Source organism: Halichoerus grypus, chromosome 10 (genome assembly GCF_964656455.1).
Source record: "Halichoerus grypus chromosome 10, mHalGry1.hap1.1, whole genome shotgun sequence".
Lineage (NCBI taxonomy): Eukaryota > Metazoa > Chordata > Mammalia > Carnivora > Phocidae > Halichoerus > Halichoerus grypus.
Window position 1 is genome coordinate 72794978 of NC_135721.1, and position 24962 is coordinate 72819939.

The window sequence follows — 24962 nt, forward strand, 5'->3', positions numbered from 1 at the left end:
GCAGGAGTTCCCACTTATGCTCAGATTTGATTGACATTTTGAAATGGCAGCTTTTCATGAAAAGCTGTTAACTTGTAGAATTCAGTTATGGTACTAAGACAGACTGACTTTGTTCTGTGGCTGGGACCTGTCCAAACTAAATAGAACCCTGCATCTGAATTTAATAGTGCTACTCAGCCAAGATAGGGCAGTTTTGCCCTTTTTTTCCTCCAAAACTCTGATGCTTCCTATGTGTTCTAAAACTAACTTAATGGATATTCATCCCAACATCTTTCTGTTCTGTAATTGTTTTAATTGACATATATAGTCATTCTCTTATTTACCCCCTTAAACATCTAATGGACTAGGAGAGTGCTTTATTTTAAGATACGATGCTAAGAAGAACTTATTTCACAATTAATGTTATAGAGCACAAAATATTTAGGAATATTATAATTGTTTTCTTCCACTATCGAGGATCTAAAATGTTTGGAAACATGTTGCTACTAGGGCTTACAGATTCATTTGTTCTGTGAAAATATTTTGAAAACCATTTTGCATATGACTATACAAATACAGTTTATTAATATTATTTATTCATTTACCCAACAAATAATTATACCTTCAATTTCAAGGCACATGTGCTAAAACCATGGGAATCACAAAGAACGTGATCCCTGCCCTTAGGAACTTGGAATTCAGTATCTTCTTATTAAACTTAACCAATAATTAGTGCTTCAAAATGCACCAGTTTGTAACATCTAGTGATAATGACGTTTAATTTTTCAAATGCCTAGCTGTCCTTGTACTTGATTTCCATATAACAGTCTCATAAGGCAAGTAAGAAAATTTAGTATCCTATTCCTTGTGGTTTTTTTTGTTTTGTTGTTGTTTTGTGTGTGTGTCTGTGGGGGGGGTCCCATGCTATCTGTTAGGAAACATAAAACTCTGGTTTCACTTCCAGATTTTAGGGCACTATTTGTTGTGTTTTGTGGGGCTCTTAAACCTGAACATGATACCTGGCTTCACCTGTCTTAAGACAGAGAACTGAGATAGTTAATCACTAAAGACCCTGATCACTTTTATGCAAGCCCTGATCTTTACCTTCTCAGCTCCTACTCCTGCAAGTTTAATTGAAATAGGTGACTCAGGATGATTATACAGTTTATATTAACTGTTGCTGGCATATTGCTGCTGCTTTACCCTTAGGTAGATGGTCTTTACATTCCAGATCACATCCTAGTGTGAGCTAGAGCTATGCAGTAGGCCCTCTGAGAATGTTCCTGTAAGATACAGTGTTTTAATTTTCATTCTTATAGCTCTGAAGCAGAAGGAAAATCAGGTTGATACTGGTTGAAAATATTGGCTAGAATGATAATTTTAATATTATCCCTGGATTTTAATTTCTTTTGATGATGTGGAAGTAGTTTTGGAATCTTAGTTTGCATATGTGGTAAACATACCCATAGACTCATAGTTGGCAGACAGGTAGCCAGAAGGCATTCCTCAATCCTTCTGTGGGAATATCAACTGATATAACTATTTCATTGTACAGATTGACAGTAGTATCAAGGGACCTTAAAATATCCCTTTTTGTTTTAACCAATTCTTGGGATGGGGGGATTATGTCCTAAGGAAGCAAGTTTATTTTTAAATTTGATGCATAAACAAATTCTTACAGTGTTACCTTTAATTGAATACTGAGAAAGCAAAAGAAAATGCTCAATTATTAGAAAGACTGAATTAACTAAAGTGTGTCCATATAATTGAATAATCTGCAATCATTTAATATTAAGTTTCCAAAGAATCTTAAATAAAATGTTCAAATATTCAGTCAGAAAGTTAGATTTATATTTGTATTACAAGAGAAAAAATATGCCTTGGAAAAGTTAAGAGGAAAAATTCCCTAAAAGTTAAGATCAGCTGCTCCTCAGTGATAAGATTGTATATATTATTTTCTTCTCCTTTATGCACCTGTACACTTTCATAATTTGCTATAATTAAAACATGTAACTTTAATTCTGTGGGAGAAAAAGGTTTATTAAATGAGAAACCAGGGCGCCTGGGTGGCTCAGTTGGTTAAGCGACTGCCTTCGGCTCAGGTCATGATCCTGGAGTCCCTGGATCGAGTCCCGCATCGGGCTCCCTGCTCGGCGGGGAGTCTGCTTCTCCCTCTGACCCTCCCCCCTCTCATGTGCTCTCTCTCATTCTCTCTCTCAAATAAATAAATAAAATCTTTAAAAAAAAAAAAAAAAATGAGAAACCAAAAAAAAAAAAATAGTAGTGACACACTGGAATCTTAGAATCCAGTTTGCTAATTTCTTTCAAAGGCTTGGCTTAAGAGCTTGAATAATGGTCCTAGTTCAGGAAGTGAAAGACAGTTACCTATAGGCCATATTCCACCAGCAGAGGATTTTGTTTGGCTAGCACTGGAATTTTAAAATAATTTTTAAGTTTGAATGCCCTTAGGAGAGGGCACACCCTCTCCAGTACACCACCAGCCCCCACCCATCTCTCATATTCCTGGCCTGATTCATACCTTCGTGTAATCTCCCAGGTCTCTGAGATGCAAATGTTGTATTTGAACAGCTCTGTGCCTAATGCTGAACACCTCTCAGTAGTAGAATGGTCCATGTAGTTTTTGGTTTTGTTTTGCTCACCCAGCAGATGAGAATGGTGATGGTGGTGGTGATGGTGATCATAGCAGTTAGCATTTGTTGAGCCCTTATGTGCCAGGCTTATAATACAACTTAGATTAACCATGTAATCTAATTTTCACCATTCTGTAAGGCTAGGTGCTATCGTTTCCTCCATTTATCAAGGAAACAAGCCAAACAACTTGGCCCTAATAGAGCAAAGATTTGAAGCTAACTCTACTTTGATTCAAAGTTTGTGCTCTTAATAGTTAAGTTGTATGTATAATTAATATACTTGAGCATCTCTGGGAGTCTAATCATGCTGCTTATGTTATGGAAGAGAGAACTTGGGAACAAGAGCCATTCGTGTGTATGCGTGTCACAAATGAAAGGAGAAAGCGGTGTTGGTAGTTTATAATTGTACATTGTGTTAAGGTAGGAAAGAGGAAATACTGGTATTTGCTGTGGAAACTTGGTATAAATGTTATTCTCTATACTAAAGAATAGTATACCTATTTTTTAACATAAAATTATGTTGACTTCAGATATGTAATTTTGATATATTCAGTTCCTATTATATAACATATTCAGGAACATTACATAACCCCTACCATAATTATCTAAAAACAAAGCTCTCTGCTAAATACCTTGATATACAACTTTCAGAGTTCTATATACCTAATGCCTATTATCTCAAGTATATGGTTTTTTTTGTTTTTACCTTTTGGTTTTCTTTTGGCAAAAAAAAAAAAAAAGCAACAATTTGAGAGATTCTGATTAGAGGGAGAAAATTGGTTTATATGGAACAAAATATGCTTTCCGAAGTTTCTAATCATCTCATGAGGGTTAAGTCACGTAACTCTTATATCTGAATCCCATTTAGAAACTGTGACGTGCCATTCTCAAATTATTTACAAGTGATGGGAAAAGAAAAAAAAACACAGAAGTGTTCTCTGCTTTAAACTCTTCAGGGAAAGGGTGTTCATTCAGCAAACACGAAGCATTTATTACACTGGAGTACATGGGAAGTTCGGAAAGAGGAAAAAGCACTAAGTAAAACCCTACCACTGATGGATAGCTGTTTGGAGGTGTGTAAGAGGTAAATGTTCTGAGTTCATGCATGTCAAAAAGATATTTGACTTTCACACTTGAATAATAGTTTCCCTGGGTGTAGAATTTTAGGTTGAAAATAACTTTTCCTCCAAGATTTTGTTGCATCCATTCTGTTGCCTCCTATCATCTAGTGAAATTGGTGCTGATGTGATTCCATTCTTTTGAGGATGACCTGTTTTTCATATCTCTGGAGATTTTTTTTCATCTTTTTTTATATGCCTTGGTGCTTGTCTTTTTTCATTCATTGGGCTGGATGCCTCCATAATCTGAAGATGTCTTTGGCTCTAGGAAAATATCTTGTGCCATGCATTTGATTTCTTGTCCTGTGTTTTCTCTGCTAGGGTAGATAAGGGACATCTTAGGTAGAATCTGTCTTTTTCCCCTGAAATTTTCAGCTTTTGATTTTTATCATTGTTGTTGCTCTGGGGGAGCCCTCAACTTTATCTTCTAATCATTTTATTTTGAATATTTCATTTTGGTAAGCTTATTTTTAATTTCTAAAAACAAAAAGGTGTCTTGATCTCTATCTCATTTCTTCCTTATGGTGTTATGTTCTTGTTTATATTTTTAGCTACAACATTTTCTTTTATTTTCCTAAGAATGCAGACCAGAGGGATTTCCCCCTTTATCTCTGTTTCTCCTGCTTTTTGTTTGTTTGTGTGTTTTATTTTTTTGTTTGTTATCTTGATATCTCTTAGAATGGAGAGTTTTTCAGTTTCTAAGAGAGCCTTGGTGATTTCTTCCTATTTAAGAATATCTCCATATGAGGCCGAATAAGGCTTTGTTATATGCAGGTGGGGTTTGTTTCATTAGTAGGCTTTGCTTTCTTGTGATCTCTTGAGGGTGAGATGTCTCTTCTTAAACTGGGGAATGTCTACATGCTGCATTTCAGAAGACTTTTTTCCCCTGGGACCTTTTCAGTTTCCTTAGTGAAGAATCTTACTTTTTTTTTTTTTTTCCTTTGGTGAGGGAAGGTAGGATAAATATTTGGCTGTATAGGTGGAATAAATATTTTGGATGCTTCTTGTGGTGAGTTTGGAGGAGTACTGGGTTGAGTAATGTCTCCCCAAAATTCATATCTACCTAAATCCTGAGAATGTGGTCTTATTTGGAAATAGGGTCTTTGTAGATCTAATTAAAATGGGGTCATACTGGGTTAGGGTGGGCCCTCATCCAATGATACATAGAGGAAAAAGAATGCTGTGTGAAGATGAGGCAGAAATTGGAGTGAATATAACTGGAAGCCAAGGAATACCAAGGATTGCTGGCAACACCAGAAGCCAGGAGAGTGACATGGAACAGATTCTTCCTCAGAGATTTTGGACTTGTAGGCTCCACAAGTGTGAGAGGATAAATTTCTGTTGTGTTAAGCTACTCGGTTTGTGGTAATGTTACGATAGCCCTAGGAAACTGAAACAGGTATGCAGCAACCAAGTCAATGACCTGACCGGCACACTCACCAGGCCTTTTGAACAGCATCTCCTGCCTCCTGGCCTTTTGCATTTGGGCACTGTACACAAGAATTTCAAAGGGCCAGACCTCAGACTGGAGAACTCAGGCATGAGTAAAGGATTTCCAGTTCTTAGTCCATGAGATTTTAGCTTTACAGATTAAGGAGGGATTAGCCTCTCCCCTGGTGTAAGTAGGGTTTGGAAAGACTCAGTTGTGGTAAGGTGTGGCAGAGCCTTTTATCTGCACTCCTGTTCTGCTTGCTCAGCATTTGTGGTTGGGGCACTACCAGCCCATCCCCAGCATGATAAAAAAGGACTATGGTCTCAAGACTTGCAGTTCCAGTGTTAGGGGCATTATGAAGTAGTGATGTGATTCCCCATCCCAGATTTCTATCAGGATTGATTATCTTAAGCATTGAACTACATTTTCCCATGGCATGCTATACTGAAGACCATCTCCTTTCTACGTGAAGTCAGCCTGCCAGGAGTCCTGGCATATTAATTTTTACCTCTTATAAGAAGGCAAGTGTCTTATAGTCCAACTTAGAATTAATGCCCTAGGTCTTGTTCCAGTATGGTCTCTGACATACCCCAGGCCAGGATTCATGAGCTCCTTCCTCATCTGTGTCTGCTGCATGAATGCCCCAGCTTGCAACTTCTTCCTTCTGACTTTCCTTCCTCAAGACACCTAATACTAAGGCCTTGAGGAAAATATGTTCCTAGCCATTGAACTGTCTCTAGTAGCAGGTACATCACAGAGGTTTAGGCAAGGGGGAAAGCCCAGGCCTTTTTCTCTTTTTAAATTATCTTTCCATCTTCATTACACTTTCTAGGGAAAAGTTGTAGAACTCAAGCCTTTAAATTCAGTTCCTGTTAAGATGGATAGTTTCCTAGGTGAGTTATCAGTAATTAAAATGCATATCTGATTTTTAGGACTAGCTATTAGTGAAACAAGTATGGCATAGATTCAAGTCACTGACAACATGTGGTTTTCTGCTGTCTATGCATTGGTTTCTATAATGAGTTTCTAACTTTGTTCTGTGGTTTGACTAGCTAGCGCTAATTCCTTTTCTACTTTCTCTTTACTTCTGGGAAGGTATTGCTTCTGTAAATTTCACATTATAGAATGAAATTCACCTCATTGTGACCCTTAACCTATGTAGTAAATCCTCTGAAATTAATTTTGGTTCTTTCTGATCTGTGCCCCCATATGACTCCCCCCAAGGTTTCATTATTAGATTTTGACAGCCTTTTAAATTTGTAAGTGCCACAAATTTGTCACTAGAGATGAATGGGTAAAAAGAAAATTCCTTGCAGTGGAGGATATGGGTAAAATATTTCAAGCGACAGATCTGCATCAATAATGTTAATGTTTATAGGGTGATGAAAACCATATAAGTCTTAAGCCAGAATCTTGTTTCAGCTGAGTCCCAGAAATTTTGACCACAGAAGCCAAGGCACATTCCATTTATTCCAACAAATGTTTTCTTCAAGTCCTTTCCAACTGTCTAAAAGACAGTTGTCACTCTTGAATGCCTGAACCTTAAATGCTTTTTCTACCATATTAGTTAAAAGCAATGGAAACATTGTCTACTATTCCCTAGATGACTTTTGTCTTGCCTGGAGTTCTAAAATGGAAAGCAAATTTGACAATGTTATTTGCCCTCTATTTTTCATGTTCATTCTCTGGCAAGATTTTTAAGAAATTTTGCATCATTCTTTCTGACTGACTTCTGGCCTTATTTCATGCCAGAAGATTGCCTTTACTGCACACTGAGCAGTCACAGGGTCATGGATTTTCCTTATTTCTTATTGATACCAAAGGAGTTCCCCCAGTGGCTTCTGATTCTGGTGTAAAAGAATTTTAACATTTGGGGGACTGAGAAGTACATTCAGAAGAAATCTAGAAAAAACATAATTGAAATTATCATGAATATGATGCCAGTGAGTTTGTATATACACACATACATATATATGTGTGTGTGTATTTTTTTTTAACTAAAAGAGAAGGATAAAAATATTAAACCATTGTAGTATGGTCTTTTGTTTATTTGCATAGTAATTGATATTTTTTCTTGAAAAACATTAACAAAAAATGATTTATTAAAAACTAAGCTATTATAAAGTTTCCCAGGGAAATTAAAAGTAGTTCTTAGGGAAAAGAAAGAAAAATAAAGGAGAGAAAAATACCATGATTAAAAATTACCACCACCCCTACCTCCATTCAAAGCCTGAACAGGTTTCCCTGACTATAGATATTCTTTACCCAAGTCATCTGGAAGTGATACCCTAACTATATAGTAAGCATGGTGATTTTACAATGGAAATTTCACATTACACAAAGCATTATTATATTAAAAGTTGTTATGAAGGTAGGTTTCCTGAAGTGGGCCATTATATTACATTGTCCTAAGTCAATAATAATAAAACAGCTAATTAGTATTTATGAAATACTTAGTAGGGATGAAATGAGATTGTTTTTCCTTTTGTAGTGGATAAGAGTAAGGCAGCAAGATGTTATTTGATTTGCTTAGTCTTTCTCACTACCTTTCATTTTCATTTATTTCCAAAGGTTAAGTAAGATATAGCATAGGGTGTATGGTCAAGTTGCCTGAGTTCAAATTTTGGCTCTACCATTTGTTAGCCTAGTGACCTTGGGCAGGTTATCAAATTTGTCATCATTGTTATCATCATCATCATCCCTAGTGTAGAATTGTAGTACATTAGCACTGAAAGGTATTTGAGAGACTATTAAATCCATCCCCCTTATTTTCTAAAGAAACTGAAGGCAAGAAAATTGAGTAGCTTATCTACCACTAACTAGAATGTGATCTTTTAACTTTTATGTCCTTTCTACAACAACAGTTTTCAGATTTGATTTCATGGACTAGTAAAATAATTTTTTTAAAAATTGTGGTCGTGCTAGCCAGTCTCCAAGATGGTCCTCAGTAATCCTTACCTCATGGTATTAACACTCTAATATAGTCCCTTCCCGTATTCTACTGGTCTCGGTGACCAGTAGAATATGGCAGAAGTAATGGCATATCCCTTCTGAGATTAAGTTATAAAAGACATTGTGGTTCTGTCTTGGATGCTTTCATTCTCTTGTATCACTCAGTGTGGGGGAGGCCAACTTCTATGTCATGAGCAGCCCTCGGAGAGACCCATATGGAGAGGAACCGTGGCCTGTGGCCAACAGCATTTGAGGAACTCAGGCCATCAGCCAACAGTGATGTGAGTGAGCCATCTTGGAAAAACATCTTTCAACCCTCTCAGGTCTTCAGATGATTTTAGCCCCAGCTGACATCTTGACTGCAGCCTCATGAGAGACCCTCATGAGAGCCAGAACCACCCAGCTAAGCTGCTTCTGGTTTCTTGACCTTTAGAAACTCTGTGAGATAATAAATGTTTGTTGTTTTAAGCTGCTGGGTTTTGGAGTAATTTGTTACACAGCAGTAGATAACTAATATAGTAGGATTAGGGAGACCAATCTATTTCCAGGATTTTTATTTATTTATTTTTTAGTCACAGGGAAAAGTAAAAAGACTATTTTAGCACCAAAATAATAGGAATGTCATAATTATATAGTAAAGGACAGTTGTTTTATCTTGTTCAAAAATTTTGACATTGTTCTTTTACTCATTTTGCTATTGACCACTGAAGTTTGTCATGAACTGACATTTGGGAACCAGCGTCCTTCATCATACTGTATTTCAGTTAGTAATTTTTAAGTTTGCCTCTTAGGTGTTTGCTGAATAAAGAAAAATTTGTTGTCTTTTGAAATGTGGCTGTAGAAAAACCAAATTGGGGAAACTCAAGTTGTATTTCTTACTCATGGTGGAAGGGACAGTAACATATGAAGACTATATTAACCTTAGTCACTCTAGCCAGTTGCTCTGTGTTTAGATTTTCTCATCTGTGAATTGAAAGGTTATATTATATGATCGCCTGTAAGCCCTTCCAGTCCTAAATGTTGAGAATTTATTGGCATAGAAGGTCTTCTTGTAGTCTAATAACGGAATACAGTTTACTGAGGAGAAACGGGCCATAGGTCCTGAAGATCATTGGACATCATTCTTCTCTCCTATACTACTTGTCCAAAAAAGGGAGGTAACCATAAAATCTTTGCATTTTCCATTTTAAAAAATGCAGATGTTTAAAATCCAAATTAGAACTTCATCAGGACGAGGCGCCTGGGTGGCTCAGTCGGGTAAGCATCTGCCTTCGGCTCAGGTCATGATCCCAGAGTCCTGGGATCGAGCCCCATGTCAGGCTCCCTGCTCAGCGGGGACCCTGCTTCTCCCTCTCCCTCTGCCACTCCCCCTGCTTGTGCTCTCTCTGTCAAATAAATAAGCAAATAAAATCTTTAAAAAAAAAAAAAAAAAAGAACTTCATCAGGACTAATAGTTACCCAAAAGGAGAAGGAAAACTGCCAGTAGAAGGGATATACTCCTTTTCCTCTGATTCTGACATGTGCACACTTGTGTCCTAACCTCCATACTTACTCTTCTGCTGCTTTGAAGGAACCAGCCAGGAATGGAAATGTCCCAAAGCAGTCAAGTTTCCTTTGAGAAAAAAATCTGTCATTCATAGCTGAGCTGGTTAGGTGGCAAATCATAATTATTTTCAGTGTGTCAAATAAAATGCTGTAATTGATCTTTCTTATTGACAGAAGGATAGAAAAATTAGAGGGAAAGGGAACAGGAGAAAGTAAATTATAGTTTCATAAGAGAAAAGACTAGTGCCCTGTCAAAGCAAGTAGTTTCTTCAGAAATCTTTTTTGTTGTTGTTTGGTCATTGCATAGACACTGTTACCATTTACTTAAGATTTATAGTAAGAGCAAGGTGATACAGAATTTTTAAAGCATACCTATTTTGTCAGAACATTTTTAGTTCTGGTAAGCCTTATGAATGAATAGAAAATATCTTGTAAACAAAAAAATGTGTTCGTGGTTGTTACAAAACTTTCCCTTAAAAAATGAAATAGGTAAAGTCATTGGGTTTTCTTTGCAACCCAAGCAAGAGAGCTAAAATTAGCATTCCTAGATCAAATGATACTAATTTACTTATGAGAAACAGAGGGGCATCTATCGTGTTTAAAAGCTTGGGCTCCAGAGATGGACCCTTTGAGCTCAGTAGCACCCTGGCAGTATGACCTTGGGCAACTTACTTAACCACTGTGTGCCTGTTTACTCTTATACAAAATGGAGGTAATAATATAACAATAACAACAACCACAGCATTGTGAAGATGAATTAAGTTAGCATTATAAAATTCCAGACACTTTTTAGCACGAAATACATATGTTTTCTGGTGTTACTATTGTAAAATGGATTTTCTTGTACAGGGATCTTGAAGAACTTTGACAGCTTAGTATAGCTTCTCCATAACCCTTTGTATTTTGCCCCTTCATGGTAATAACAACTGCACCAAATTATGAATTGTCATTTGAAAAGTTAGCCCTATCATGGACATTTACTTATGGAGTATCTATCATTAAATGTTAAGCATCTCATCCAGTGAAAATTACTGGATGTTCATAAAAAGGATTCTGGAGGCAACACTCAGTATAAGCCAGGTAGTAGTAGTTATCACCTTCTCCCATTTTTAAGGTGAATTTCAGGATTATTTGCAAATAGCAACTGCAAAAGAATTATACGGAGTTTTTGATTTATGTGGCTGCTTCCAATATGCACATTTCCACTTCCATCCCTTGATGCTACTGGATCCTCTCCCTACACTCTGCCTCCTGCCCCAGGTTTTAGAAGTTCATTATGTTCATACCTAGAATGCTTCCCAATACATCTCTTTCCTGAGCTCCAGACTCCATATATCCATCTGCCAACCTGATCTTTCAATTTGGAAGTCTAATAGATTTGTCTAGAAAAGAACTCTTGACCTCTGTCTCCTAACTCTCCCTGTCTCCCCCAAATTTAAAATGAAAACCATTACATGATTTTCTGCCATCCTTCCCTATTTCGATTAATGGCATCACCATCCACCCAATTAGTAGAGTCACAAACTTATCCTCATTAAAAACTTACTTTTTTTTTTTTTTAAGAATTTATTTATTTGACAGAGACACAGCGAGAGAGGGAACACAAGCAGGGGGAGGGGGAGAGGGAGAAGCAGGCTTCCCACCAAGCAGGGAGCCCGATGCGGGGCTCGATCCCAGCACCCTGGGATCATAACCTGAGCCGAAGGCAGACGCTTAACCACTGAGCCACCCAGGCACCCCCAAAAACTTACTTTTATTAAAATCCTTGATCCTTCCTTTTACTTCATCATCTCCCAAAATTGACTGTGTCTCCTTTTTTCCCCACCCCAACCACCTGACTTTAGACAACTGTCATCTCTGTCAGGGTATATCAGGGTATACTGCAAAGTCTCTTAGCAGGACTCCCCGTTTCTACTTTTGTCTGTTTTCAATCCATTTTCTACAGCATGCTTTTATAAAAATGTGTGTTAGATCCTGTCTCTATCCCCATTGGGGTAAGAATAAAATTCAGACTCTTTGCCATAGGACCTGTCAGATCCTTGTCTGCCTTATCTCTGATTGCTTTTCCTTTTCCCCATTACGTCCCGGCCACACTTGCCTCCTTTCACTTCTGTGAACATAGTAGCACGTACCCTGTTAGGACTTTTGCATTTGTTTTTTTGGCCTAGAGATGTTCTTTCTCTGGCTTTCTGCATGGCTGGTTCCTTCTCATTCTTAAAGTGTCAGTTTTAATGTATTTCTTCAAAGAATCAATTACCAATCACTCAAGTAGCTACCTCTATTCCTTGTGACTATCATGTTACTCTAGTTCCTTTATAGTGTTTATCACATTATAATTTGTATTTGTTTATTTAATTGTACATCCTGTCTGTTTGCTGCTATAATCCCATTAATCAGAACAAGGCCAGGTACAAAGCAGATACTCAGTATATATTTATAACATTCATTGAATGAATAAATGAATAAGTTTTTATAAGCATTAGAAAGTTTATTTTTTAATTTCTTGCTTTGACTCGATTCAAGACACTTCCAAGCTTCATTTTTAAGCTCATTCAGTTTGTTGGCAGAATTTATTTCCTGGCTGGATGACTGAGGGCTCCAGCTTTTTGCTGGCTACTGTCTGGAGACCACTTTCAGGTTTTAGAGGCCACCCACAGTTCCTTGCCAAACGGGCTTCTTCAACATGACTGCTTACTTCATCAAGATATTGGGAGAATCACCTTTCCCCTGTTATCTAACCTGATCACGAGAGTGACATCCTTCATCTCTGTCATATTCCACTACTTGGAAGCAAGTCACAGGCCTTGCTCACACTCAAGGGAAGGGGATTATATAAGGAGTGAACACCAGGAGGTGAATCTCACTGGGGGTCTCCTAAGAGTCTGTCTGCCACAGTAATTAATGATAAAGTGTCAGTTTCCCTAAGTGTGACCTGGATCAATGTGACTTTTAAAAAGAGTGGAGCTTACCGCTTCTTCGCATTGGAATGAGGGACTGTGGTTGCCTCTTGATTTTCCATTCAAAATAGTATGTGTTAATTATAAACCATCTCTTATGAACCAAGAGACACTTTTGCCTCAAAAACAAAGAAAGAAGTTTTGTTAGAATATTATGAAAGGGGAGGGGATATAAAGAAGGCAAAAAAAAACTTTCATATAAAATGGAAGTAAAGGACGCCTGGATGGCTCAGTTGGTCAAGCATCTGTCTTCAGCTCAGGTAATGATCCCGAGTTCCCGGGATTGAGCCCCACATCCAGCTCCTTGCTCAGTGGGGAGCCTGCTTCTCTCTCTCCCTCCACCCCTCCCCCAGCTTGTGCTCTCTTGCTCTTTCTCTCAAATAAATAAAACCTTTAAAATAAAATAAAATTAAAGGGAAGTAAGTTGCTAATTCACTTTAAAACTCAAATTTATTTAAATAAACTGTCAGTTCTAAACTGAGATGTACTCCACCTGAGTAATCCCATTAGTGGTTTGAGAAATGAATACTATGAATTGTGCTCTGGTCCTGTTTGCATAACTGATCCTATAAGGACCAGTGTTTAGTTCTTATGTCCTAGTATTCTTTCCTTGGTAACATCTGGATCCCTCTTCTAAATTCTGGAGTTCTCCAATTTGTATTTTCTTTAATTCTGTGACCTAACCCTTGTCTGTGGCCCACTTATTCTTGGGTCAAATGGGTTTGATTTTGCCCAATTCTGCCATGACCCACAGAGATATTTTAGGGAAATGAGTCATTATACTGCACTGAGCCTTAAGGAAAAGATGATGTGTAAATATAACAAATTTGCATATCAAAAGTATTTCTTCCCCCATACCCATTAGTTGTATCAGGGTATGTATGTACCCGTATCGAGGTATGCTCTTTGACCTTTCTGATAGAGGTGCCTAAACAACTCTCACTCGTGCTGTTTATGAGATTGACCATTGTAAATGGAGTCCTGTGACTGAGTCTCACAAATCTTGATCTGGAAGCTGGCAACTCAGGACTTTCTAAGGGTTTCTTTGCTTTCTGGATCAAATCTTTCAGCTTCTTTGGTCTCCTTTTATTGTGTGACAGGATGCTGTACTTTAGCTTATGTTCAAAATGACAGAAGCTTAAGTTTAATTCAATTCCCAAGAGAAGAAAGACTTAATTAAGCTTTTCTAATTAATAGTCTATGACCAGGGTCTGAGTTAACAAGAACTCTTTTTGACCTAGAAACCTACCAGAAACTGTTCACCGGAGGATTTGGTGGCTTGGAGTAAGGGACCCTGTGGCCCTGGTCAGTCTTAACATGTCATGGTAGGGCATCTCAGATTTCATTTTCAGATTTCACCTTCTGAGTGTGCTATTGATTGGTACCTGCTAGAACAGTTTCCCCATAATATGAATTTGGGTTGTACTGCTGTAATGCCCTCAAGCAATCCCTTGTCACTGGTATCTCCTTTTATTTTAAGGTGACTCTTCTTCTTAAACCAAATTCCCAGCTTCAGCAAGAAGAATCCAAAAGCAAAACTGCCAGAAATTGGCTCTTGGTTGTTCCTTTATGCAATTAAGTTGTAATTAATTGAGTTCCCACCATGTGCTGAAGAGCATAGTGTTAGGAAGTGGGAATACAGAGAAAAGTCTAACTGGTTAGCAAACACACAAAGAGATCGTCCACCAAACCAGTACTCAAGGAAATGCAAACTAAAACAGTAGTAGGATTGAACACCTACTGTGTACCAGGATACAGCAATGAATGAAATACATATATATTTTATATGTATAGTATACACATACACACAACAAACCTGTGTGCAGTAGATGATAAAAAGTACTCTAGATAAAAATAAAATAGGAAATGGGGATAAAAGTGGTGTGGAGGATGGAGTTTGGGAGCCCTATCTTTACTCCCACTGCAGAAGGCTGGGTGTGGAATGATTGTTTCAGATCCTTTGGAACTCCTAGGCCCCTTAACCATAATCATGCAGAGACAGGGGACATGCAAACAAAAGGGAATCTTGCCTTACCATATTAATGCTTCATCCCTGTGGAAATACATGAATGTGGATCCTGGTGCTGGTGGTGTTAGCCTCGGGTCTAATTGGGAAAATTTTACTGTCCATAGTATTAATGGACTGGAAGCCAATTCATATATGGCTGCATATGTGGCCGCATATGAGTCTATGTATGTGAATTTCGGGAGACAAAATGTATGCTTAGTGCTTATTACTGGAAATATTGACAAGGAACCTAGTTTCTACAATTTGGGGATGAAAAAAACTTTTTTATTACTTTGCATTATACCCTCCTTTTATCCCTAACTCCTGTCCCCCCTAACAATTTAAACAGTAGGCGGTCAAAATTTCTGTGCACAAGGATCTTTCTTTTTCTCTAATACACACACACACACACACGAGTTTCAGATCAGATTTTCTACATACTGTTTTACTTTTAATTTATTAGAAGGGAAATTTCTCTCTTGTGGCTAAATCTTTGCACCCTAAATTTTTCTAAAGTCTGCTTTTATGACTAAGCTATAAATCTTTAAAAATAGAGATTTACAGTGGAAATGCCGACTTCTTTGTATTATATCAGGTCAAAATGTCTAGCTAATTGGTATGCATTTGTTCGTGCATATGTCATAAATCAGGATTATGTTTTAGCCCAGGCCTTATATGTGACCACACATGGGGCAGATAGGTGTGGTCCAGTTCAGATGTGTTAATGTTTTTCTTTTTTTATGGTAAATTGGGTAGTATGAGGCATTGGTTTGGAAAAGCATGTGGGCAAGGCAGGCATTTAGGATTTATGGACCTTTACATAGCCAGTATTGGCCTTATCTTTCCTCTAACCATATCGACCTGTATCCACTAGGGGACATAAGAGCACCTACTAGAAGACAAAATGAAAGCCAGACCAGATTAACATTTTAACACTGGACTAGTATGATAGCGGAGACTCATTTTTTAGCTTCATAATTCATAAAGACGTTATACATTCTGTTTAAATTTTAATCATCATGGGAAACTTTTTAAGGCAGAATCAGTATTTTATGTTAATAATTATGGAATGAGAACTAGCACACAGCTAACTAGCAAGTTGTGCCATCTAACAGCATGCGTTTGTCATTAAGTTCCTATGTGGTCTACTGAAGCTATGTTGACAATGATTCCGAATTTGCAAATTACTTTATACAAAAAAGAATTCTCTTTTAGGTTCAGGAGGTGAGACATCTGGGGAGAACATCTACCATCAAATTCCAAGAAACAAAAATCAGGAGTAGTCTATATTTTGTATCCCAGCCACCTGCTCCAGAGCTGTGAATCCTGAGACAGATCTGTAGTTAAGGGCATTACTGTTCCCAGCTTAATGATTCAGAAACTTAGGTTGGATTTTTATTTATTTACAGTTTTCTTTTCTTGTCTTTTCTTTTCAGATATAATCTACATACAGAAAAGGGCAAAGTGATATAGTGCAATAAGTTTTGACAAATGTACACCCCACATATATCAAGATGTAGAACATTTCTTTCATCCCAGAAAATTTATTCCTGTTCTTCCCACATACCCAGATGTTTTCACCACACATTACTTTTGTCTGTTCTAGAATTTAACATAAATGGAATCAGTGTGTAGTCCATTGAACCCAGTTCTTCCAATCAGCCTAACGTGTGTGAGATTCATCCATGTTTTTGCATGTATCAGTAGTTTGTTCTTTTTGTTGCAGAACAGTATTCCATAATGTGAACATACCACATATTTAATACATTCTCTTGTTAATGGACACCTGAGCTATTCCTAGGTTGTTTTGTTTTGTTTTGTTTTACTATTAATGAATAAAATTGCCATGAACATCTTGTACAAGGTTTGGAAGAACATATTTAAAATTTTCCCTTAGGTAAACACTTAGCAGTTGAATTGCTGCAAGTATTTTGAAGCTCTGTAATTATGTAATAAACATTTTGTGTTGAACTCTTTCTTGTCTAATATTAATATAGCCACTTTAATCTTTGTAGTCCTAATATTTGCATGGTATTTCTTTTCTATCCTTTTACTTCCAACCTTTTCGTTTCTTTATATTTACTGTGTGTCTCTTGCGGACAACGTAAGTCATATCTTGATTGACAATCTTTGCCTTTTAGTAGAAGCATTTACTTCATTAACATTTAGTGTACTAATATGGTTGAATTAAAGTTTACAATTTTGCTATTTGTTTTCTATATGTCTCATCTGTTTCCTAGCCTCTCTTCTTCCTTTTCTGCCTTATTTTAAAAGAAAATCAAATAATTTCTAGTTTACTATTTTAATTCTTTTACTGACTTTTCACCTGTACTTCTTGGCTTTTTTTTTTTTTTTTAGTGGTTACTCCAGCCATTATTATTTATATTCTTTTCACAGTCTACTTAGAGTTAATATACTATCTCACCACCCTTCATTCTTTGTGTGATTGTTTTCATATATAGACATCCCAAAGTATGCTATAATTTTTCCTTTAAATGGTCATATGTCTTTTAAGTTAAATTAGAACATACTGAATTATATATTTATATTTACCATCTGTTATCAATTTTCCTTAGCCTAAAAAATTCCCTTTAATGTTTTTTGTAATGCTGGTCTGCTGGCAGTGAGTTCTCATTTACCTCAAAATGCCTTTAATTTTTCCTTCTTCTTTGGAAAACAGAATTTGGTGTTTTTAATTTTGAATCTTGTTCTTTAAGATTTATTTATTAGAGAGAGAGAGAGAGAGAGCCAGCACGAGCCAGGGCGGGGTGGGGGGGGAGCAGAGGGAGAGGGAGATGGACAACCAGACTCCCTGCTGAGCATAGAGCCCAATGTGGGGCTGGATCTCAGGATCCTGAGATCATGAACTGAGCCACCTAAGCACCCCTGAGTTTTGTTTTTTAATGCAGCACCCTAAAGATGTCATTTCTTTGTCTCCTGACCTCTGTTGTTTCTGATAAGAAGTTAGCCGTTTCTCCTATTGTTGTTCCTCCCTCTGCAATGTGTCCTTTCTCTCTTCCTGCTTTTACAATTTTCTCTTTATCTTTGTTTTCCAGCGGTTTGACTATAATATCCATAGATGTGGTTTTCTTCATATTTATCCTTCTTGAGATTCTTCACTGAGCTTCTTGGATCTATATATTATGTTTTACAAAATATTTGGGGAATTTTGATCATGACTTTTTCAAATGTTTGCATAACCTATTCTCTCTTCTTCTTTAATTACACATATTTAGATGTTTTGGTATTGTCACATAGGTCATGAAAGCTTTGCTTCCCCCTGCCTCTATTTTATCTCTCTTGTTCAGATAGGATGATTTCTTTTGATCTCTCTTGTGTTCACTGACCTTTTTTTCTGCTCGTCTCCAGTCTGCTAGTAAACCTATCGAGTAAATTTTTCATTTCAGATACTATATTCTCAGGTCTGTAATTTCCATTTGGTTATTTATTATAGTTTCCGTTTATCTTATTCTATTTCCCATCTGTTCATTTATGACCATATTTCCTTTACATCTTGGAGCTGCATGAAAGTTCTTGTCTGCTGTTTTCAACATCTGGGTTTATCCTAGGTTGGTTTCTATTTATTGATGATTCTCCACCCCCATTCTGTTATGGGACATATTTGCCTGCTTCTTTGTATGTCTAGTTATTTTTTAATGTATAATGGACATTGTGATGTTGAGATTGCAAATTTTGTTGTCTTCTTTTAAATAGTGTTGAATTTTATTCCAGCAATCAGTTAATTTTCTGTCAGATCAGATTGAATCTTGTAAGGAGTGTTTTTTTTTTTTAATAAACTTTAAACTTTTCAAAAACTGTATTTCTAGAACAGTTTTTAGGTTCATACCAAAATTGAATGGAAAGACAGAGTTTTCATAATGCAGTCATCCTCACTATCAACTTCCTGCACCAAAGTGATACATTTGTTACCGTTGACACATAATATCACCCGCAGTCCATAGTTTATATGAAGCTTCTCTCTTGGTGTTATACATTCTGTGGGTCTTGACAACTATATAATGACGTGTATCCACCACTATAGTATACAAAACAATTTTACTGCTCTAAAAATCCTCTCTGCTATGCTGATTCCTTCCTCCTTCCTTGGCAATCACTGATCTTTATAATATCTCCATAGTTTTGCCTTTTCCATAGTTTAGTAGAGTTGAAAGCATACAATGTGTAGCCTTTTTAGATTGGCTTCTTTCACAGAGTAATATGCATTTAAGGTTCCTCCATATCTGTTCATGGTTTGATGGTGCATTTCTCTTTAGCACTGAATAATATTCCATTGTCTGGATGTACCACAGTTTATTTATCCATTCGCCTCCTGAAGAGTATCTTGGTTGCTTTCAAGTTTTGACAGATGGTCCTCTACTTAAAAATGGCTTGACTTTCAATTTTTCAACTTTAAGGTAGGGATGTGAAATACATGTCTAGTAGAAACCATATTTCGAATTTGAGTTTTCTTCTTTTCCTGGGCTAGTAAAATGTGGTATGATGCTCTGATGCCCTCTCAGGATGCTGCAGCAAGCCATAGCTCCCAGTTAGCCATATGAGCGTGAGCGTAAACAGTTGAGGCTTACATCCGTTCTGTACCCATACAACCATTCAGTTTTTTACTTTCAGAACAGTATTCAATGAATAATAGGAGATATTTAGTACTTTATTATAAAATAGTCTTTGTTAGATGATTTTGCCCAGCTGTAGGCTAATGTAAGTGTTCTGAGCGTCTTTAAGGTAGGCTAGGTGAAGCTATCATGTTTAATGGGTTAGTTGTATTAAATGCACTTTTGACCCAATGATATTTTCAACTTCTGGTGGACTTACCGGGATGTAACCCCTTCATAAGTCAAGGAAGATCTGTATGAATAAAGCTACTTCTGTCTTCTGGTAGAGATTGTAAAGAATTGGTATCATTTTTTCCTCAGATGTTTGGTAGAATACACCAGTGAACCCATCTGGAAAAGGATTATTTAATAAACTTTGTTAGAATGAGTGTAGAGTTGCCCCTACTCTAAGACTAGAATAGCCCCACTTCTAAGGCCTGTCCTTTCTGGGGTATCAATGGAGTATGTGGGTATTCAGTGAGGTCTCCCCACTGAGGCTGGGAGGGACATTCTATGTCTCCCAGCTCTACACATTTTCAGGAATCTCTGTATAGCCCCCACACTCCCAGGCAGCTCTTTTCTGCCTGGTCTTATAGAGTCTTGTCCTGGTGCCCTGGGTATATGCAGCTTAGTCTTTAGATAAATACTTTCAGAGTTTCATACAAATTTCTGTAGTTCTGTTCTTCAAAGCTCCATTCTCTCTGGTATCCCACTCTTAAAATTCCAGTTACTTCAGCTGTTCCAAACTCTGATCTTTGCTTTCCCAGCTCAGTGAGATGGATGTGCTCTGCTGGCCACCTCCCTATGCCACAGTCTACAGAGTGTCTTCAGACAGACTGTGGGCAATTGTGGGACTCATCTCACTTAATTCCCCTCTCTCTAGAATCATAATCCTGCCCTGCCTATTGTCTACCATCTAAAATTAGTTGCCAAATATATTATGCCCAGCTTTAGAGATGTTTATGGTGGGGAAAATATTCTGGTATCAATTACTCAATTACAGCTAAAAGGAGAAGTCTTGTTTGTTTGTTTGTTTTTCAAAATGTCTTTGACCAGATATTAAGGTGCATATATAAGCAAAGACTCCATAAGGCCAGAAAAGCTTCTGGAGCTTTGTGAGCTGAATGGAGATTCCAGAGATTATACAGTGCCCTGGAAACAGGAGTTCTGGCCATCCAGAGTGGGAAGACCCCATTGAATAACTGCAGGCACTCTTTTGAGATCCCCAGAAGATCCATGCCTTAGGAATGGGGGCTACTCTAGCTCCAGAGTCAGGGTAGAAGGTTGGGTTTTAAAAAACTAGTTTCCATTTGTTTTGTGCAGAACAAAGAAGACAGGCGTTGTTCCAGGGATCTTTCCATCAAGTTGGCTTGAATAAATTGGTTTACATTAAATAGTGTAAGTTAATGCCAACTGGGTGCCTAAATACGGAGTTAGCACTAAAGGAGTCTTCAGCATACCTTCCATGTGATTTATTAAAGGAGGAGAATTTACAAGGAGAATCTCTTCCTGTGTTGTTTTTCCCCCTCTTGTGACCACTGGCCATACTTTATGTTTCCAGATCTGGAAAAATCCCTCCAGTGCTGAAAGACTAATGCCCTTTGCCATCTTAATTCCCAGAGCCCCATAAGCACAATGAATTGTTCACTGTATAATTTATTCATTTAAAAAAATAAAAATGTTCTGCTAGTGTTAAAACTATTTGTTTTTAAAAGAATGTGTTTATGAAGAAATATTTTAAAGCCTTTTATCAAGAGTATTTGTCTCATTACATATAAATATTTGTGATCTAGTAGAGCTAGAACACATAGGTTTTTAGAAGGTTGAATACAGTATTTCTATGGTGCTAAACACTGTCTTAGTCTTTAAAGGGAGTATATTGCATACTGGATTTGAAGAAGTAGAGGAGGAGCTACTCTTAAGCACATACTCTGTTTTCTGAAATGTTTCCATTCTTCTATCTGTTCTGTCTTTCATAGGTCATCTAACACACACTCCCTTAGATGACAAACTGTCACATGTCAAAGAAAAGTAGATGCAAGATAAGGAAATCAACTTGCATTATTTGAAGTTGGCTAGATTTTCTCTATAAAGCTTTTTTGCATTTTTAATTTCTAACTGCATTTTGTATTTTCACAATAGTAAAGGATAGGAAGAGCCATGAGTGAATAATAATTTCTAAAGAAAATACTCAAGAATACTTCATGGAGAAACCACTTGGGACTAAATTTAAAGTTTAGTATGGAATATGCAATGTGCAGTTTCATTGCTGTGGAAGCTTTAGTCCACAGACAAGGTTTCATCTGGAAGGACTTTTTAAAAATAGTTGAGATAATTTTAGTGCTTTGGGACAAAAAAAAGAAAGGAGAGCAGTTTGAATCAGCAATTCTTCAGAAGTTTGTGGTAGAGTAATAATAAAAATGTGGATTCTGACCTCAAAAAAGCTGACTAGCATGAATGAGTGCTTATATTCCTTTTTAAAAATCTCATAAATTTTAGGTAAGAATGTAATGGCCCAAACAATATTTCTTTGAATTTGAAAAAGACTGTTTATATAATTCAAATAACTTGTCCAAAAATTCAGACTTAGATAACTTTTTAAAAAATGGAGCAATCCATTTTTCTGGCATCAAGTCCTTGACAATTAGCACAGTCAGTCCTGGGGTCCTCTTGCCTCTTCTACTCATGACTACCAGGAAGGTGGTGCATGTTATCTCAGCTTTCAGCAGATGAAACTGGGCTTCTTAAAGACATGGACTTCATATGCTTTTTCCCGTTCTCTCAACACCCAACCCAGCTAGCCTAGTGCCTGGTACATGATAGTTGCTTAGAAAATGTTTTCAAAATGACAAAAATCAATGAGTCTTCTTTATTGCCAAAGACATTATAATGGGGACAATATGGAGATTTGTTCATTATTTCCTCCCCTAAACATAGGTGATTTGTACTTTTAGAAAATGGTGTTAACCCTTTAGTACTTTCCTAAGCAAAAAATTGGGGAAGAATGTAGTCAAAATTCAGAATTATAGATCACAGCAGTTCTTGCAGAAATTTTTCTTACAGGGACGCCTGAGTGGCTCAGTCGGTTAAGCGTCTCCCTTCGGCTCAGGTCATGATTACAGGGTACAGAGATAAGCCTGGTGTCGGGCTCCCTGCTGAGCAGGGAGCCTGCTTCTCCCTCTCCCTCTGCCTGCTGCTCTGCCTACTTACGCTCTCTCTCTCTCTCTCAAATAAATAAATTCTTAAAAAAAAAAAGAATTTGGGGCACCTGGGTAGCTCAGTCGGTTAGGTGTCTGCCTTCGGCTCAGGTCACGATCCCAGGGTCCTGGGATTGAACCCCGTGTCGGGCTCCCTGCTCAGCGGGGAGCCTGCTGCTCTGCCTACTTGTGCTTGCTCTCTCTTTGTCAAATAAATAAATAAAATCTTTAAAAAAAACTTAAAAACTTAAAAAAAAAAAGAATTTTTTCTTACATAAGTCTACCTGCTAGAAGAATTAAAAAATATTTGAACTCTATAGGTTATCTGGGACCTTTTATCTTGCAGGGCATTTTGGTAAAATAGCTGTTCTAACTTATATGTTTTAATGACTTCATAATAATAGTTCACATTGGTGACAGTTTCATATTTATTTGTATCAGTCCCCTCAGGGTATATTTTTAGATTGCGCACAGGCACACACACCTGTCATACCTTTGCACATATCTTTCTATTCCATTAGAATAAATTCTTACATGTGAAGACGCTACATTGTATTATATATACATCTTGTACAATTATTGTAAGGATTAAATTAAATAATATTATAAAGCCTTATAACAAAGCCTGACAGTACAATCTCAAGGGTTTTTGGTAGTAAGGCTATTATTGGTTGTTTTTTTTTTTTTTTTTTTTTTTTTTTTTTTTTTTAAAGATTTTTTATTTATTTATTTGACAGAGAGACACAGCGAGAACAGGGAACACAAGCAGGGCGAGAGGGAGAGGGAGAAGCAGGCTTCCCGCCGAGCAGGGAGCCCAATGCGGGGCTCGATCCCAGGACCCTGGGATCATGACCCGAGCCGAAGGCAGACGCTTAACGACTGAGCCACCCAGGCGCCCCAATTATTGGTTGTTTTTATTATCTCAGTCTTCCCACTAGACCTTGAGTCCCTTGATAAAATAACTGCTGCAGTTAGAAAAACATCAGAGATCCCAACTCCAAGTGGCTTGAACAATAAGTAAATGTATGATTCTTTATTGAAAAATAAGGACATTTCATGACAGGAAGGTCAGAGGAGGGGTGAGTTCAGCACTGGCTAATAGAAAATCTCAAGAGTATCATGAAGAACTAAACTGTGGCCTTATGTGCCACCTGCCATCCTCAGTGAGTCAGCTTTGTCCTCAAGCCAGGCCTAGTCACTGATACAGTGCTTACCCTGGCTCCAGCAGTCATATTTGAATGAAAACAAGAAAAGATCCAGCTCTTCATAAGGGTCTATATTTAAGTTACTCTTTTAACCTCTCAGTAAGGAAGGCTTTTTCAAAAGCCCCTAGTGGGTTTATCCTCGTATTTCATTTGCCATCATTGAATAAATGGAATGGGACCACCATGATTGGCTTAGACCATTATTTTTCATACTTTTTGATCATGATACACAGTAGGAAATACACTTTATACCATGACTAAGATACCCATCACCCATATATTTGTGTATATGTATATGTCTTTCATAATTAAACATAATTCAAAATAAAAGCTTCTCAAAATAATACCCATATACATGATAAAGTTAAATATGATTTTATTTATAATTAAATGTTTTTTAACCCTCAAATACAAAAAAAAAATTAGATTTAATTCAATGTATAGTTACAAGGTTCATGAATTTGTTCCAGTCTAGAATACATGAAGACTATGAGCATATATGATACACTATTGAGCCAATTCTTTTAAATTCTGATTGAGTCAAAATTGAAAATACTTTTTTACATTAATAGGTCACTGTGAGTGGTAAAATAATCTTAGTAATAATTCATACAGACAAGACTCCTGAGTGAATTTTATACTCAAGGAGATGGGATAGACAGTGCCGGCATACCAGGGGTTGGGATCATTGGGAACCATCCTGGAAGCTGGCCAGCACAGAATATAGAAAGATAAGACAACTAAATGTAGTGTGTGATCCTGGGTTGAATTTTGGATGGGGAGGAAAAATGCTGTAAAGTAGAATTGGGACAATTGATGAAATTTGAGTATGGGCTCCACATTAGATAATATTACATTGATGATAACTTTTCTACAAAAGTTTTGATTATTCTACAGTGGTATGTAAGACAATGTCTTTGTTATTTGGAAATATACACTGAAGTATTTATTTGAAGGAAAGCTAAGAAAATTCCTTGCAAGCTTTTTTCTGAATTTGAGATTCCTTCAAAATTTTAAGTTTAAAAATTCCAAAAGAAGGTGTTTTTCACCTGGAAAAAAAATATGTATGTGGTTCTTGAGTTCACATGTACTGAATGCATCATATTCTTCTAATATACTGTTGGATTTTTGTTTGCTAGTATTTTGTTGAGGATATTCGTACCTATCTTCACAAGGAATATTTGTCTATAATTTTCTTTCCTGATGTTATCTTTGTTTGGCTTTTACTTCAGGGTAATGTTGGCCTCAAAGAACTAGATCGGAAGGGTTCCCTTCTCTTCTATTTTCTGAAAGAGTTTGAGAAGGATT

The 24962-nt window shown here is 37.0% G+C and overlaps 1 protein-coding gene across 2 annotated transcripts in view; it reads left to right on the plus strand.

The window, feature by feature from the left end:
- The window catches only part of SRBD1 (S1 RNA binding domain 1), a 207856-nt gene that overhangs the window by 149069 nt on the left and 33825 nt on the right, over positions 1-24962 (plus strand). The gene's annotated exons all lie outside the window — the stretch shown is intronic.